General features: G+C 46.3%; 1 protein-coding gene across 2 annotated transcripts in view; it reads right to left on the reverse strand.

The window, feature by feature from the left end:
• Positions 1–9678, reverse strand: part of MEGF10 (multiple EGF like domains 10) — an 85574-nt gene extending 75896 nt beyond the window's left edge. The window contains exon 1 of one of the 2 annotated variants that reach the window (XM_085566322.1): positions 9203–9678. The gene's annotated coding sequence lies outside the window, so the exon portion shown is untranslated. Of the gene's footprint in view, positions 1–9044; positions 9133–9202 lie in introns of those variants that run through there. The other variant, XM_021551837.3, reaches the window with a different exon arrangement.
• Between the last annotated feature and the right edge of the window lie 9020 nt (positions 9679–18698).

The following is an 18698-nucleotide window of genomic DNA, read 5'->3' on the forward strand; positions in this document are numbered from 1 at the left end:
TAATCTCACATACAGTATTTTAATTGACATAATTCCCTACAAGACCTACAATGCTGCTTCTAACATTACAAGGCCTTTCATTCTCAAGGCTACTCTTAATAACCACACTGTACATGGAAAGTATTCGGCTCCAGACTGTCTAAGTGTTTAATCTTGTTTCACAAAGCAAGTCAGCAGCAGAGCTGAAAACAGAATTTAAGTCTGCTAGTCTCCATTTTCAACCACGCCAGGGATCCATGCTTCCAGTTTGATATCCTGCCACGATGGCAATGTCCTGAGCATTGTGCTTATGGTACTAACTGTGTGTAGCAAATCATGAAATACAGACTCCTGGGTCCCAAACATTTATAATGGAACCACCACATCCAGTGTCACAACTGAGAGAATTTTTTTTTTTTTTACAGATTTGGGTCACCTCTGAAGAAGCCAATAATGCCCTCTTGTCAGTCTGGTTTTTCACTTGTTTTTCCCACTAGTATTCTTGTTGGAAACTGCAGTGAAGAAAAAACACACAAATATGCCTAAGAGAAAACATCAGTGTACTACAGCTTTGCTATTTCCCCAAAGATAGGCCATGCAACAGAAGGCGGGATAATATTCAGCAGTCTATTGAGAGACTCCAAAAAGAGAAGAAGATAAAAGTTTGAAGTGTCTATCTAGTAGGCAGGCTCCAGAAATGCTAATCAGTGGCACTCGACATTTTTTGAGTGACTGAAATGGATTTCTCTTTAATTAAAAAAAAAAACCTCTTGAGCAGACCAAGAGGCAGGAGCAGCAGCCTCAGGTTTTCGTCACAATTTGTCTCATTGCTAGATGAGTAAAGGCATTTCCTCCCTGAATCCTGACACTACTTCAGCAAACAAACCAAACAAAAATCTCTTTTCTGAAGTCGTTACACTGTCAAAATACGCACAGAAAGTTTGGCAATCTGCAAATGCACCAAAAAAATCTTCTCCTGCATATTAGTGGTGCAGACCAGAACCCCAAACCACTGCATCCTTTGAGGTTCACTTACCATGAATGCATATCCTGGCTGTCATTATTCATACATAATGCAAATTGGCATGAACTAGTGTTCAGCAAGGAAGAATGGAGCATTTCTAAAAAGTGCATTAAAGTTGCAGAAGAACAATATTGTTTCAGAGATGAGATTAAGCCTCACAGCTCTCTGGAATGGTTATGGAGATTGAAAAATCTACTGACAACAGTGGGGATACTTAAAACAAGGAAGCTTCTCTCTTGCTGTGTTTTTGTTTTATTCTTTGAACAACTATTCACCCAATCTTCTTACTCAATCATTAAAAATGCAGTCTTTTGTGGGTTCAGAGTTTAAACAAGTTCCCTGGAAGTAGTGATATTTTTTTTCCAGGACCATCTTTTCTTTTAAAGTGATGGAGGCCTGTATGTACCTGCACAGCAGAACGTGCAATACCTTTAATCTAAACCAACCCCACAGCACAAAGAGCACCGTATGCACTCTCAGCAGAGTCCATTACAGTGCTGGCAGTTCCGCTTTTGTCTAAAAGAAAATTTAATTATCTATTAAAAGAGGCCAGTTGTTCTGGCTTTGGTGGGGGCAGCTTTGGTATATTTGGATGACACAGATGTGTGTGTCTTCACAGATCCCAAAATGCACAAACATGGGTCTGGCATCACGAACTTCACCTCAGTTACTCTGATCTCACTTGAATCACTCCTGGTTTACTCAATGCAAGTAAGAAAACTGGACTCTCAGCATCTGTATAATTATGCCTTTTATTTTAAAAGAAATTAATCTAGCTAAAACAAATTTATTTAAAAAAAAAAAACAGAAATTACATTCTTTGCAGACTGATAAAATCTTCATGAACTCTACCCCTCCATTTAAAATACAGGTACCCTTCAGAAACAGTTGTTATCTGCAATATCAGTCTGGGGAGGGGAAAAAAAAAAAGATGAATAAGGGAGAAAAAAAAAAAAGATTAAAAGATCAAGTTACTCTTCACTTCCAAACAAGCCCGGCCACAGCTGTACATCAGCTTCCGAGCAACTGCTCTACAAACACACAACAGGGCTTCTGTCTTCCCACAGGGTTTGCTCGGGTCACCCGCATGTGGGGCGGATTAAAAAGGCAGGAAAGCTCCATTACGGAGCAAGCAGAGCCACGAGTTAAACAGGGGAGCTGCTGGTAAATATCCTGTCCAGTGCTCCATCCCGAGGGGGCTCCCCCAGATCCGGAGGAGCCCACACACAGCTCTGGAAAAAGAGGCCCAAGTCATCATTCTGCTTTCATACTTTCACTGTCCAAGCAGGAGGAAGTTGGGAGGGAAGGAGACCAGAGAATTAAGTGGGGTTTTCACAGGCAAAAAGAGAATATGAAAGAGGCAGCCTCTGATTTTTGGTGGTGACAGTGATGGATTCAGGCAGCCTGTGCAGATTGTGAAATTTTTCTTATGGTAGGAAAACATTGAAAAAGAAAAGTGACATATAGCAGTAGTCAGGGAATAAGGCCAAATGTCTTTGCAGGGTGTGACCACCACTAACTCTGGCCATCATCAGGTGCCACCTCCCATGAGATGGATGTGCTGGAGAAGTCTATCCACCTCTCAAGGTTGCAAAGGCAAACCAGTTGTTTTTAAACAAATACCTTTCTAATTGAAGAGCTCTCCACTCCAGCTGCTGTATCCTATTTACTCAGTAGATTTCCAGCTCTGCTGCCTTTGGGACCAAGACTGCCCCAGCTCACAACTTGTCAGGGACATTTCTTCATGTGTCAAGTGCTCTTGAACCCTTTGAAGAGGGTTTATAAAACACCAAACAGATGCTTCCCACAAACACACATAGCCATTATTTGTGCTTAAGTTCCAGTGATCGTGAGGTATGTGTATTAACAGACCAACGAGGTGCAAAGTTTTGTACACACTTTAGACGAAACTAAAACTCATACTCAAAAGCATTCAGAAGGAAGCAATGGAGCAAAGAAGCAAAGCAAGTGGAAGATCCACTTGGCCTGTTGGCATACTCCATGTTATTCCCACTATGTCTGCTCCCAATGCTATGTTACATGTTTTTTGCTGATTCCTGCCAGCAGCTTCCAAAAAAACATAAACAAACCAATTATGTCATTTTATACGTAAAACTTAACCAGGCTTTGGCGTGCACACACACAAACACACATCTTTCTTTTTTTTTTTTTTTTTTTTTTTTTAACATGGAAGTGCTTCCAGTGTGTTCACATACTCAGGGTGATCAAGCTTGGTCCAGCTATTGGCTTTTGGAGGATCTGATGCCAGTCAGCCCTGCATAATAGCCTCTTTGTCTCACTGTCACATGAGCAGCATTGTGTTACAATCATTGTCACTCTGGGCTCAAACTGCAAGGCATGCTTTCACACAAAACACTCACTTTGGGGGCTCCTTTTGGCACAGCCCTGCGATAGAAACGCTTTTGCTGCTCTTTAGTTAATCAGCCCAGCAACGCTGCAACTTTAAAAGTCAGGATTCAAAAGCTCTCATCCAAATCAACCGATTATGAAGCTTCTCTATGGGCCACATGAAGAGCAGGGCAAGTAACATAACATCGTCATCATTTATTTACATCACTTTAAATTACTTTTCGTAAGCCCTATGACAGCAGAGAATTGTGCTCCAAATAATAAGTGGGGGATGGGGAAAAAAGTCACAAGTCCAAGTTATCTCTATCTTTTTGTCCTTTACTTTAGAAAAAATATCTGCAAGATAAAATCAAAACATTTCCACAAACATCAAAACATCTCCTGGCAAAGACTTGCCAGGTGGCAGTGTTTTTTTTACTACTCGCTCTGTAAATCTTTTAAATTCACCAAGAACACCCAACCCTTCCCCTGCCAAAAAAATATTCTGAAAAACACATAGACAAGACTTCTGTATAGGAGAAACTTCAAGAGTTGCCTTAAACATGCTGAACTCATTGAAACCCTGTACGGATGTGTCTGTTTTCATTAATGAAAAGTAGTCTCACAGAGCTGAGACCAAACCATATTAAGAAAAACATTCTCCTGCGCATACTGCCTTTTGAATAATTTTGTCCTGGAAACTTTTGTCTCATACAGCTACTCTTGAAATGTAGCACTACTCACTCTGAAGAAGACTTATAGGACCTACCCATGAAGAAACAGGCACAGTGTAGAAAGAATTTGTGACATAATGCCTGTGATGTACAGGAAACTTTGGGAAGCAGTGGCTTCTTCCCAAAAGAAATGGGGTTGTTGCTGGAACAACAAACTACCAGCTCATGTACCATCTTCTGTCCAGCTCATTCTTTCCTCTGCATTCCATCAAAGTAACATAACTTCTTCTGTGCCCTGGTTTGGTGTTCTACGCTGGTATTGCTCATAAATGTGCCAGGTACCTTAAACACACGTTACTCTCCTCTGGATCATTTTTCTTTATTAAGCACCCTGAGCCAACCTTCCTCCTTCTCTACACCCTTCACTGCTTTGACCAGACCCTTCTAGATGAACACTGCCCCAGAGTAACACCACCACAATGGGTCAGGGCCACTCTGACACTTGCCTGGACAATTCTACTCAGACCATAAATCCCTGCTGGTCTCCTCTTGTCCAGCCTGACAAATTCACCTTCTGCATCATCCTAAGGTCATGACTTCTCTGAGATGGCCCTTGCCTTTCATGGTCTCTTCCCATGACCCTTACAAAATGCTGACCCTTTTGTTTGGCAAGGCCTTGGTTCCAGCCATCATTGGCTATATACTGGCATTACAGAGAAATAGTTCTTCACTGTCTTCTATTTGAAGACTCTCATCTAAGAAAGAGCTATTATTAATTCCTTTAAATGTATGAATGTCTATTGACTTTTGATGAAAAATAACATGACTCTAACTTGACACCTGTCTTCATTATTTCATTGTCTCTTATTTCCTCTTGCCTTTTTCTTGGGGTGTATATTATAAAAGGCAAGAGAATTTTTGCTATTGTTCTTGTGCTGTTGTACATCTCCTGTGGCTACAGTGATGGACACTAGGGCCACAGAAGCTGTAGCTCTTTGTGCTACTAATCCTAAGTCTAAAACGACACACTGATATGAAGTCTTTATGTTTCTTTGAAAAAATAATTTTGCACACACTTGCACCTCTGTGTGTTCAACAAAAATGATCTGGTAGGCTGAGAAGGGTGTTCTTTTACAGCAAGAGAAAAATGATTAAATTTCTTTCCTGAGGTCACAGAGCAAGTCAATGTCAAAGTTAAAAATATGTTTTCTGTTGCGTGTTTTCATTGTCTTGAACATCAAAAGAGCTCAGAATTAGTAGCTCACTGCTGACTACAGGCTAATTTCTCTGACAATCATATACAAAACACTGATAAAACTGGAAGAGATGGCTGTCCACATTTTAATATAAACTTAATGTGTACATCCAAAGACATGAACCACAAATCCTCACACAGGCAAAACATCAATTATAGACCAGACAGTTTGAATAGGTTAATTAACATGAATGCTGACACAATCAATAAAGCTATTGCAGTAAAGCAAATCCCACCCCAGAATATTTCTCCTAGTTTCCTGACAGATGGCTTTAGATGATACATACTCTTTTCAAAAGTAAAAAAAAAAAAAAAAAAAAAAAAAAAAAAAAAAAAATTGGTATATCAAGACACAGATTTTTCTCACAGATGAAAAAATACTGCACTTATATCTACGTTTATGCTATGCTGACTGGAGCATATGAAGTTAGTACTAATTACTGACAAACTAATCTGTCAGTATTAAAAATCAGGATAAAATTCCTGGCAGTGAGTCGGTAACAGAACTACTACATACTGAAATATGATTCCACTGGCATCATTCATCAAGGAAGGCACCACTTAACAGGAGTAAGGATGTTAGAACTTTGTCATCTCACTGCACCATTCCTGTCCATGCCTAAAGAAACACTACTCATCTATACTGTGTTCCATTAAAATAATTTTTTTTTTTTTTAAATAGGATGACGTCCATCTTACACTACTATCTACATAACTTTGGGTTTTCTGAACCAACATATCTTTGGTTACATTAAAACTGTGGCACATACACAAAGAATCTGGTTTTTACCTTCCTCAGAAGCCACTTGCTTTCCCTAACAAGACATGAAAATGCCTAGAGAAGAAAAAGCAATGTAGAGAAACCATGCAAAACTCCTGCCAAATAATCTGAATATAAATTCAAGGGATCCTTACCAGCTGCAGTTAAAAGCCCACTCCAAACTCTGCTAGATGTTAATCAAACTTAAGTATGGTAATGCACAGTTCCTGTGTTCTTCGCCTAGATGAATTAATTGCTTTTGTTAACAGCACTTGCTTCCTTAGGGGGGGTGTGTGTACCCATACAGCTGAACAGCTGATTGTGGAAAACATGGTTATGCAAGTCACCAAAGGACTGTTCACTTGGTTAAACCCTTCTGCTCACCTCATAACAGCTCGTTTAACATTGTAACCCCTGGACAGGTCCTCTAAGTGCCCCCTCCCACCCTACCAGTTGCATTCAAAATGATGGCATTAGCTATCAGAGTTTTAAGTAGACATCTAAATGGTGAAATGGATATACAAAGGGCTAAGGCATCTTCTCCCAATGCAAGGGTAGTACAGTTTCTGACTGTGGGGACTCAATCCTGGCATGCACAGCCCTGACCCAGGAGAACTGTGCCACCTCTGGACCATCTCACCATCTGATACACCAGAAAAGGGAGACTATTTCCAGGGAAATTAAGCAGACACAGCCAGCTGACTTCACACAGGTCACTGAGCTGCCTGCAGTTTAGAATTTTTTTTTTTTTTTTTTTTTTTTTTGCCAGATATGGACTAGAATCAGTGAGCAAGAATGCAAAATTCATAGCCTGTCCTGTGAACTGCTCTGTCAGAGACTTGGAACACTGCAGACTTAAAACCACACACTAAGGAACCAAGCACAAAGCCATGGCACCTCTACAGCATATTAATAGTCAATGCTAATATGATGCCACTGAATCACCCTCTGTGGGAGCAACACATTTAAATTTGATTGTATGACAAGGCCACAAGGTTGGCTGTGTAAGAAAATTTAAATAAAGTTTATTTCATAAGGTGCTATATATTGATGCTGTACAGGTGCACGAGTTACATAGGCAAGCAAGAAGAAACTTGGTCCTAAATTAGACTTTGTCCAGCTCATTAAAAATCTGAAGCACACTTGCCCAGCTGGTTTTTCTGATTTGAGATGCGAAATCAAACTGGACATGATAATACTATTTCATTTGCAGGGCCAATACCTAGCAAGCAATAGTTATTTGGCCTAAACAGTTATTTGGATGAATTCTGTCTCCAGCTCAGATAGTTGCACCCCCACTCCCTCCACTTCAAGAGGAACACATATACCTAATTACATATGCTTTCCTCCAAGTACTGTGCTGTTGGGCACAAATACCATGTAGGGATGTTGACAAGGCAACTGAAGCCAGCTTTCAGTTTCAGTCTCACATCAGACATGCTGTTCAATCAAAGAATGTAAGACTTTTCAGCAAAGGTCTGCAGCTTATCTGCTGGGAAACAAATGCCACTCTCCAGACTTGTCTTTTTAGGTCTTTTTTCCTTTGTTCTTCCAAGATACTGGATAAAATCACTTTTCCTATATAGAGTCATTATGTTAAGCAGTTTTCTAAAACACTGCTGCCAAAGCTCAGTTACCAACTTGATAAAATAAGATACGAAGCATCTTCTACACCAATGACACATTCCAAGTGAGGTTTTAAACTCACGCTATCGTGAGAAGCTGGTACTTTGGGAAAACTTCAGAGCTGTACGTGATTCTAGGAAACGCACATTCACTTTGACTACATTTCAGTACTCAATGACTGGCAGCAACATTTAAGTAATTAATAAGATTACCAAAAGCTGACCATTCCCAGCTCATTCGAGGAAAAGCAGCTGCATATTTTTCCTAATTGATTTGTGCCTACATTTCCAGATTGAACTTGCTCCTTGGCTGAAAAACAAAATCGGAAATGTTTACGCTGCTACTACTGACGCCAAAAGAAAATCTGTGCAGGATACCACACAACTGAGAATTTTTCTAGGCAGCTTCTGCTGAGCGACATATGCTGGAAGGTGTTAAACAGATGTGCATTTTCATGTGCAGGTCACGCTAATTTACATCTATACACAAGTATCCTTCTGTTCCAGAGCGTACACTCACTCTGGTCTCTGCTCAGGACTGCCAAAACCCTTCCACGAAAACGAAGGATAACCTTTAAAAACAGGCACTTTGCAGAAAAACAAACAAATAAATAAATAAATAAAAGTGCTCTGAGGAGAACCTGAACAGACTCGTCCGGGCTCGGGACCGCAGGAGCGCTCCGGCATCCCTCCCCACCATCCCGGGTCACCCCCGACGAACGCGGGGACCAACACGCCTGGATGCTCTGCACAGGCGGAGGCACCGCGGGCGGCTCCTCATCCCACCCGCTCCCCGGAGGATGCTTCTGCCCCGGGAAAACCCCGCTCTGGGAGCGACGCTTCCCGAAGCCCACCGGAGGCTGCCGCAGCCGGCACATGCGGGACGGGACGGGACGGGACGGGACGGGACGGGACGGGACGGGACGGGACGAGTCGGGACGGGATGGGACGGGACGGGACGGGAAGGGACGGGACGAGTCGGGACGGGATGGGACGGGACGGGACGGGAAGGGACGGGACGGGACGGGACGGGACGGGACGGGACGAGTCGGGACGGGACGGGACGGGACGAGTCGGGACGGGACGGGACGGGATGGGACGAATCGGGACGGGACGGGACGGGTCGGGACGGGATGGGATGGGATGAGACGGGACGGACGGGTCGGGATGGGACGGGTCGGAACGGGACGGGATGGGACGGGACGGGTCGGGATGGGACGGGTCGGGATGGGACGGGTCGGGACGGGTCGGGATGGGACGGGACGGGATGGGACGGGACGGGACGGGTCGGGATGGGACGGGACGGGATGGGACGGGACGGGATGGGTCGGGTCGAGACGGACCGGGACGGGCCGGGCCGAGTGCGGTCAGTGCCTACCTGTCCCCCGTCCGACCGGCCGCCGGGAGCCGCCGCCGGGAGCCGCCGGGAGCCGCCGGGACTTGAGCGAGGGGCGGTGTGAGCGGCGGGGACCAGCCCCTCCTCCGCCTGCCCCGGACCGCCCCCGGGCAGCCCCACAGACATTTTTAACCACTTACCCGCGGCTCCAGCGCCGGGCTGGCTCGGGACGCGGGGCTCAGCCGAGGCTGCCTTGCCCGCAGTGCCGGACCCGCCGCCCCTCACTCACTTGCAGGCCAAGTACGAGCTACCTAGGGAGCTCAGAGGTCATTTTATTCGGCCTTGCCCAGCAGATGATCGAGGAGAGGAATCGTCTTTCAAACGACTGAATGCTTAGGTCCCGCAGTGAGGGGCTGATCCTCAGCCCCGTCAGGAGACGCGTTTCTACAGGAAAGGAATCGTCATGCGCTCCTCTCCAGAGCTGCTCCGGAGAGGAAGGGCACGGTGACTTTTGCGCTTAAATACATTCAAGTGTACTGAAGTGCTGCCTCTTTTTTTGTTGTTTTTGGTTTATTTTTTCCATATTCGAGCATAGTGTTGCGGAGGCGTTAACAGGGTCGCTGCTTGGCTCAGTCTTTGCCAGCGGCGGGCCCGTCCTGGAGCCGGCGGGACAGGGAGGAATTTCCAGCGCCTTCCTAGAGAAGTTACACCCGTGGCCCCTCACGCTATTAAACCCGGCCATGCCATCCCACACAGCTTTTCCCCCATGCCCATGAGGCGTGCGGGTGCTGAGGGTGGTGTCCCCAGGCGCTGTGGGGCTCCTGGGTGCTGGGTGTTAGAGGTGCCGGACGAGCTGGGGCTATCCATGGGGTGAGGTGCTGAATGGCCACTCCTTCCTGGTGCCAGGGTGTGCATCCATGCGCTGAGCCCGCAGCAGCTCTCAGGAGCTTATCTGAGGCAGAACACGCTGATGTGGTGTCAGGGGAGATCATGGCAGCAACACCATGGAGATGTAGAGACACCAAGTGGCCAGAGGGACTGCATGGGTTTGGGATGGCTGTGGGGTTAAGTCCTGCGTTTGAGGAGATTGCAGGGACACAGGGATGTTGAGGAAGGTGTTCTGAAGCAGGTTGTAGGTCCCATGCTGGTGTAAAGGGTCCCCAAGATTTCTTGCAAGGTTGGGGAGCTTTTCTGAGGCCAAGTGTCATTGGGGACCATGGCTCCCATTGCAGCCTGGTAAGCCAATTGGCCAAGAGATGGAGATCTAACTGCTGAGTCTGTATTTGCAGATTAAGTGGTGACTGCTGCATCCTCAGTGTCCATTTCTGATGGATTTATATCCTGAGATAACTCTTTGGTATAGCATTACTGTTCTAAATGACTCAGAAACCAAGTGAGAATAAGTTACTAAGGTTTTATTGAGAACTAACAAAAAGTTCACGAAGCACAAAGGACAGTGTTGGGACCATGACTGACTACCAGAAGCTTGTCCAGAAAATAGCTGTTACACCTTTTATAACCCTGGTTTTGCATCAGCCTTTAAGGTTTTAATTAAATTACATTGGTTTGTGTGGCAGTCAGAATTGTTGGTGTGCCCCCCCTTTGAAGGATCCTCCCTCTGCTTTGAGGTCTTCCACCTCCATTTGCTGTGTCCACAGCTGCCGTGGCGGGGTCTGATGGTGGAGTGCTGTGACAATTCCTGAAGAAGCTGTCCTGAAAAGGACTGCCCAGGTGCACAGGCATGTCTCCCAGCCTGGCTAGTGATTTCTAGCGTTTTGTGAGGCAACACGGTGCGGGCCACCCTGGGCAGGTCCCGTCGGGATGCTTGCTGATCTGAGAATGTCTCCACCCCAGGTTCAGTGAACAGCTCCCCCAGCCAACCAGACACCCGTGCCCAAACTTGGTAATATAAGGTCTCACCAGGAAGACAAGAGGGTTCTTTTCTTGGTGGATCTAGCAGGGTTTATTTAGGAACAATATGAGGGTTCAGGCAGGGTAGGAAGGAAGTGGGTAGAAGCAGGAGCAGGCAGGCAGAAAACCACAGCTGAAGGGGACCAGTGACAAAAAAGCCAGGAACAGGGGAGGAGCTGGGGTATATACATGAAGGGAGGTAGGAGGGGTAGGAGTACAAACTGTTCAATGGGAAGAGAAGTCAGGGGAGGAGATGGAGTGGGATGACTTAAAAAGAGCCAGTGGGGAGGTGAGGAAAGAGTGGTGTTCCAGGGAGGACCAGTGGGGGAACAGAGGATACAGAGCTTTCCAAAACCAGGGAGTGTACAACCAGTGACTGACAATAGGGCATTTACATTAAAATTAGGGGATGGTGGGAAATTGTGCCAGGCTCTCACCCTAAGTTAAACAATGGTGTTATTCCAGGACGTCCTTGCCCTGTCTTCCCCATAGGTATCTCCCACAGTGGTACCTCTTCCTTGGAGCTTCTTGGTTGATGGTGGGAACCGAGAAGACTAAGCGCAGGACATCACCAGGATGTAGAGGTATTTGAAAGAATACCTCTTTATGTCAATTACAGCCAGATTTGAATTTTGGGGGAGCATTGTCAGGGACAGCATGCCTGGTTGGAGAGAGCCCATATCTTCGATCACATTGTTGTTAATTTGACTGAGATTGTGGAGGAGCTGTCATTTGTCTTTGTTTGGTTTTTTAATGACAAAGACGGGAGAGTTCCATGGGGACACGGTGTCTGTGATGTTTCCCTTTCTTAGCTGCTCTTCCACAAGCTCCTCAAGCACCTTCAATTTTTCTTTGCTGAGTGGCCACTGCTCTACCTAAACTGGTGGATTGTTTTTCCAATTGAGCTTTTGGGTAGAGCACTTTTCAGTGGCCACCATCCAAAATACCTAGGGGGTTTCCAGGATGTCAATTCTGAACCCCCACTGGGCCATTAGGTCTCTAACCCACAAGAGCTCCATATAGTCTTAAAATGAATGGGTGCACTGAAGATAATTTCCCATTCAGCCCCTCTATTTGGATGACGCTTTTTCATTTGCCAATTGAATGCCCTCTACACCTCGTGTGTGTCCTGCCATGCTTTGCAATTCCCAATGTGACGGCCATTCCTAAGAGAGAATGATCGTCACATCTGCTCCAGTGTCTATAAGAATGTCCATGAATGGGTACTCCCCGCCTCGATGTAGCCCGTATGAAGTTCTTGGCTTCTCAGGCCCCAGTACCTGAGTCCACGCGATCATGGGGCAGGTCTTCTGTGGGAGGTGGCCCTGGGAAAAGCTTTCTAGAAATGCCTTGGGAAACCACAGTTGTATAAAGGTGTCATTTCAGGAATGTGGCCTCCTCAGTGCAAAGGAACACTTGTCCATCATATGTTTTACCCTCAGTTTATGTCCATCACTGTTTGTACCATCCTCTGGTTCTGGAAAGATCCTTGTTTTCTGTTTCCCCATTAGTCCCCTGTAGTTAACCACTCCTTCCCCTTGTTCTCATTGGTTCAGTTTATGTCACCCCATCCCTGCTCCTGCCCTGAGCCTTTTCCCTATTGGTCTTTGTGTACCCTGACTACTCCTATCCTTCCCCTGTTACATACACCTTGTCCCCTCTCCTGGAGGGGGCTCTCACAACTTGCTCCCCTCACATGTGGTTGTCGGCTGCTTCCCTGCCTTTGCCTCTCCCTCAAAAAACCCACATGAACTGCAGCTACCTGAGTGTCCTCCCGTCCTTCGGTGGATCATTGCATTATTCCATCTGGGCTCCTGTTGATCTTCCCTCAGTGGGTCTCCCTGTGGGACCAAGGTCCAGGGGAGCCTGCAGTCTTCTGTTGATTGATTCCACAGAGGCTCGGGCACTGGGATAGCTTGGGTGATGACCTGGCCCTTCGGCAGGTACACTGGCAGGTGAGTACAAGGCAGCCATAGGACGAACTGCCCCAGGTTTGATGATACAAGACCTGGGATGATGTTAGTATCTAGTGTGTGGTTTTTGTCCCCAAGGATGACATACTTACAGCGTATGTCTTCGCCAAGTTCCCAGTTTTTCTGGGTCTGACACAAAGTGCCAGTTGCTGTCACAAAGGTGGAGAGGTTCTGCCAATGCTAACCTGAAAGGCACATGGAGACAGTACGTGGTTAAACTGGGTTTTGGTGTCAAGTCCAGTAAGGTTGTTGAAATCGGCATAGGTAGATCCTGCTTACTAGCCTCGTCCCCCACCAGTGATGGTTTTTGGACCTGCCCCACTTAATGTCTTTGCACAGGGAGAGACTGCGCTTCCTTTCTAGTTTTTTGAATGTCGTACTTTAGAGAAGTTATTTTGGTTTTGATTGTTCTTTCTGACATTAAAAAATTGCTGTCTCGAAGGAGAGACCAACATCCAGTGTCCTGGCTTTTTACAAAGGTGGCAAGGCTGTTTACGAGGGGGAGGTGTCCTGGGGGTTCCCGGCATGCTACGTGGCTGGCTGGTGGGTGATGGACTGGGGGCATCCGTGACTCCAACCCTCCTCAGTTCCCTTGGTCTAGCACGCTGATTGGTGACCTTTTTTGCACAGACCTCTAGCATCATTTCCAGGGTTGGCAGTGGATCAAAAGGTAGACTCAGGATCACAGCTTTGCATTTTTTATTGGCATTCTATTTGGTGATCTCCATGTGGATCTCTTGCCTCACCTCCTGGTCTTGTAAATCCACTGCCCTGCGCAGCCTTTCTACAAACTTTAAAAATTATTCAGCGGGAAGTTGGGTGATGGTTAGATAATTATCAATGGGTACATCAGGACACAGCCCAAAAAAAGCTTTTTCTGCGGTCTTGAAACTCTCCCAGAGCACCTCCCTCAGGGAATTTTCTCTGCCTGCTTTTGCCCCTCTGCCCACTCCCCTTCCCCACAAACATGGTCTATTCAAAGCACTAAATCATCATCATTGACCACCATTCTGGGGTCAGCCCACAATGTTGGTAACGCAGCACAAACTTCTTTCTTCCATGCAGTCTCCCATAAAAGGAATTTGGTGGGGGATAACAAGCTTAAGTTGCCTGAGATCAGCTGGGGTTAAGTCATTAGAGAGAGCAGCTCTCAGGATCCCTCTAAAATATTTGCTGTCTCAGCTGAATTGTTTCTGGGCTTTGCATAATTCTTTGGTCACCTGGTAGGTGAAAGGCAACCATTGGGGCTGGGCCTTCCCATCCTGCCAGGAGATGTAAGTGACAGGAGTAGCAGTGAAAGCAGGGATGGTTTCTGGGTTCCGGTTTACAGGATCCCCGCTCTCTGGAAACCCAAGCGTGGAAACCAGAAGCAAGACTGTGGGAACTCTGGGAATGGGAAGTGACATCAGAGGGGTTGTGGCCAGGACAATGGGAGGGGACACATGATGGACATGTCCCTGGAGGGGTGGAGCAAGGAGGTGGAGTTTGGGGGGAGGTGGGAGGAGCTGGATAAGGAGGTGGAGTGCAGGAAGAGGAGGGCTCAAGGGAGGAGTCAAAGGACAGGAAGGGGTTGGTCAATGGGGGATTTTGGGGAGGAGGATTAAGAGGGTTATGGGAAGAAGGAGAACAAGTGTCAGGAATGGCCACATGCCATCCACCATCTTGTGCCTGCTGGGGGCCATTTTGAGGGGAGTTGGGGTCAGGGCGATTAAAACAAATGGAGGATTTCTGGCACAGGGCTGTACATTTCGAGGAAGCTGGGGGAGAGGGGAGGTCCCTAACAGTCTGGTCAGGACTGCTTGGGCAGGGGTCTTGGGGAGTCAGAGGGGAGCCAGGGAGTTGGTAGCAGCCCTGTGTCTGCTGACGGGTTGCTCCCTTCAGAATCTCCATTCTAGGGTGAGAGGGTGAGGGATGAGAGCTAGGACAGGGAGAACTGGGGTTCAGTTTGTCCTTGGGTGGCTATTCCTACATTTCATAGGAGAACTTTAAAGTATTTCTAATTTTTATGGCCAGAAAGACACATTTTGAAAGGAACTATTGTCCCAATTGTAATAACTCGTTCCCAACTAAATCCCAAAATTGCAAATTGTGAATTTTTTCAGCCAGAATGTTGGGGAAATGCAGGAACAACCATCTGACAAACTGTTTAACTTCTTTTTTAGAAAACTGATTTTGCCCCCCAGCAAGGATTCCCACAACTTGGTAATAGACCCCTTCTTGGGAAACTGACAGCTGAGCACCCATTGTGGCTGCAATCTAAACCTGGTCTCGCAGACAACTCACTGACACCAGGATAAAATAAAGACAAACACCTGCAGCTGACAGCCTGCCAAAGTGAGTTGCTGTGTGGCAAAATCAAAAAGCTACAGTAGTAGCAAAGCAAAGCTCCCTAAGGGGAGAAAAACTTGTCTCTTTTCCCAGAGTGCAAGGGAGAGAAAGGCAGGCAAAAAGAATTCCCCACCCCGCAGGGAGAGGACAAAGGAAGGAAAGAGGATACTTACAAATCCAGGCTGCAGGAAAGGTAAAGGTTTCAGCAGTGTCCTCCACGTGGGACTAACCTCCATGATGCCCCAGAGGCTACCAGTCCCATCCCCAGGAACGTCACCCACTAAAAGGGGGTCTGCTCCCACTGGGGTAGCTTGCTGGCCAAGAGACTGATTCCAGCCATCTCTGAGGGATAAATCCACCGGAGTGTCTGGCCATCTCCTCTGTGGGATCTGGAGATGATCAAAGGCCCCACATTGGGCACCAAGCTACAACCATGCCCACCAGAAGCCCGTTTGGCTTTGCCCGACCAGCTGACACAGTCAGCTGTGGGGTGAAATAAATGGGCAGGAGATTTTTCTCTTTTTTTAATGCCTTTATTAGGATCAACTTGGGTGGAGGCCTGCCAGGTTGCATACACGCCGTCACTGCTCACAGGAGTGGCATGGAGGAGGAGGTATGCACCTTTGTTCACTGGAGTGCAGGCAGTGCCAGGCCTTCCATCCTTATGAGAGCAGCAGGACATTCCCCTTAAAGGCTTTGCTTTGACATATGAGGTCCTCTTTGTAGGTGATATCTCTTTGGGTTAGGGTGAGAGGTTAAAAAGTTTCAGCAGACACTGGATTCAGTTGCTTACCCTTACATGTCACTTGGATTGTTTAATTCTGTGGTGGCTCATTGTTTGAGGGGTTTTCTTTGCTGGACTTGGCAAAGTGTTTCTTCATTCACATATGAACTCTGATGTCACTTTCTCCTCACAGTCCTGGGTGCCATTTTCCAGGAAGTAGCAGGGGTACTCCCTGACAAAGGGAGATTTCTAACAATTAAACTATTAACAACAGGTAATTAGAGACTATAACTATTAACAAAAGGTAATTAAAGCTCTAACTTAGTAACAATTGGTTTAACTTGTTAACTCTATGACTTTTTAAAAAATGGACAACATTAGGCTTGAAGCATAATGATTCTATTCAGCATATAAACTGGGGTCTAGTATCCCCAGGTCCCATCTTGAGCCCAAGTAGCTGATCCATAAGTTTCAATGATTTCTCTTCAGGTCCAAACCTTGCTTTTTCAACTTGGGATCCCCCCCAGTTTCAATTGTGGTTCTTTTCTTTTGTTTGGCTTGTCTTAAATCATCATATATAGGGACTCCCAACTTTGATCCAGATTCTTTTGGCAATAGAAAGAAGGCTGGTTTTATAATCCCAATGGTGCGACTCCCAGACCAGTCTCCTGGCAAATTAGTGTATGTTGTAGTACCACAGATCCAAAACAGGTGCTTGGGGGCCTCCCAAAAGGTATTACTAGTTTCTGTTGGGCATTCCCAATATTTACAATTTTTTTTCCATTCCCCAAAAGGGGTTTATTCTTTTTTCAGCACATTCATAGTGTCCATACACTTCATGGTATATGCACTTGTTCCCTTTTTTCTTTTCAATGGACCAAAATCTATTTGGATCTCTTGGGATCCACCAGGCAACAGAGTTCTTTACTGTCAAATACCTTTTACAAGCCATTCTTCCTACTTGTGTACTGTACCCCTTTCCTCTTCTTGAAATACATTCCTCTCCTATTATTCCAGCTTTTAGATTCCATTGTTATTTCCCTCTCACCTTTGTAACCCTAGAATCTGGGTTATACTGTATCCATTTTTAAATCTTTCATAATAAGCTTTAATAATAAGTTTGGCCATAAGTTCTGCAGGAGTTGTTATGGTTTTGTGTGACAGTTGTGGCAGGAACTTAGTAATTATGAGTGGATCTTTTAATGTGCTGTTCCATTGGAATAAAAGCCCGTGGAAATTCGGGCACTTACCTAACACGTAGAAATTCAGTGGGAGGGACGGGACCACTCAGTGGGCTTGGCGGGACTTCAAGTCCTGTGCAACTCTCTCCAGGGCTCTGCAGACATCAGATGTTAATTTTTGTGGAGAAGCTAGATCACCATCTCCTTGCAGGAGGTTGAAGAGGGGCTCCAGCTCCTCTGTGGTGAGTCCCAGGAGAGGTCAAATCCAGGTGATGGTCCCACAGATCTGTTGAATGTCCCGCAGTGTCCAAGGGTCCTCCTTGATGGTGAGTGTCTGCGGGGTGATGGTCCTCCCTGTGATAAGAAAGCCCATGTATTTCCACGGTGCTGACAGTTGGATTTTGTCCTCACCTATTTGAACTCCAGCAGACTTGGTGGCCTGTATAGTCTTATTATGTGCTGCATTGAGTTAAGTCTTTGTGGCTGCACAAACAAGGACATCATCCATGTAATGTAAAATGATTGCCTCAGGGAAAAGTCTCCTCACTGGTGAAAGCACTTGAGCAACAAAAGTCTGGCAGAAGACCAGAGAGTTTTTCATGCCCTGGGGCAAAGTGGTCCATTGGTACCTTTTGTAAGGTTCGCCTCCATTGACGGAGGGTACCGAAAAGGCAAACCTGGGAGCATCTCCAGGATACAGCAAAATGTTGAAAAAGCAGTCCTTGATGTCAAGGACTGCAAGCTGCCAATCCCAGGGAAGCATGGAGGGGGAGGGGAGGCCTGGCTGAAGGGGGCCCGTGTCTTCAATGACCTTGTTAGCTCTGGTCTTGAAGCAGGCACCATTTGTCCCTGCCTGGTTTCTTGATGACAAAAAGAGCGGTGTTCCAAGGGTTGGTGGAAGGTATTAAATGCCCCACGTGCACCTGCTCCTCCACTAGTTCATTGAGCATTTTTAATTTTTCAATTGGAAGGGGCCACTGATCCACCCATACCAGCGTGTCAGTTCTCCAATTCAAGGGTGGGGAGGTGTGCTCTGCAGTGGCCCATACTAAAAATCCCACCTTGGGTCATGGAGGTCAAGGCAGGCACCCCATTGGGACAATATGTCCCTGCCAAGTAACACAGTATTTGAGGTGGCAACAAAAGGCTTAATTGTGGTGATCTGCCCCTCCCATCCCTCCACACTTACCAGATGTTTACTGTAGAACGAATTAACAGCTCCTCCCATGCCAGAGATTGTGCCACAAGCGGATACCGGCTCCCAGTCACACAGCCACTTTGCCTGAGGGATGATGGTCACATTAGCTCCAGTGTCTGACATTAGGTCACCAGTGATGAACTTCCCCTGCAAAGAGATCTCGGGGAACATTTTGGGTAAAAAAGGTGGTCATCGTTAGCGTCACAAAGGTCCTGCCCATCCAGGATGGGCATTAATGCAAAAGGCCCCATTTCCAAAGTGTAAATGGGGACTCTTCACAGATGAGAGAGACGGGTAAGGGTCCACACGAACTACCTCGGGGATGATGGCTATTTCATCAGGTGTGTGACGGCTGTCTCCGAGGAGGAGGACAGTCATGGG

This window comes from Lonchura striata, chromosome Z (genome assembly GCF_050655825.1).
Source record: "Lonchura striata isolate lonStrDom1 chromosome Z, ASM5065582v1, whole genome shotgun sequence".
In the NCBI taxonomy this organism is placed as follows: domain Eukaryota; kingdom Metazoa; phylum Chordata; class Aves; order Passeriformes; family Estrildidae; genus Lonchura; species Lonchura striata.